The sequence below is a fragment of the Nannospalax galili genome, unplaced genomic scaffold (assembly GCF_000622305.1).
Source record: "Nannospalax galili isolate Female #2095 unplaced genomic scaffold, S.galili_v1.0 scaffold1266, whole genome shotgun sequence".
NCBI lineage: Eukaryota > Metazoa > Chordata > Mammalia > Rodentia > Spalacidae > Nannospalax > Nannospalax galili.
The window spans coordinates 68241-68507 of record NW_008354379.1 but is presented as its reverse complement, the minus strand read 5'-3'; positions in this window follow the sequence as shown (position 1 = coordinate 68507).

The window sequence follows — 267 nt, the reverse complement described above, 5'->3', positions numbered from 1 at the left end:
ATCATGTTGAGAATTTTTACATCTATGTTCATTATAAGGATATGGGTCTATACTTTTCTTTTTTGGTTATATCTTTACCTGGCTTGGGTATTAGAATGATGCTGGCTTCATAGAAGGAATTTGTAAGTTCTCCCTCCACTTCTATTTTTTGAATAAATTAAGTAGTATTGGATGTAGATCTTCTTTAAACGTCTGATAGAATTCTGCTATAAATCCATCTGGTCTTAGGCTTTGTTTAGTCGGGAGGTTTTGATTTACAGTTTCAAT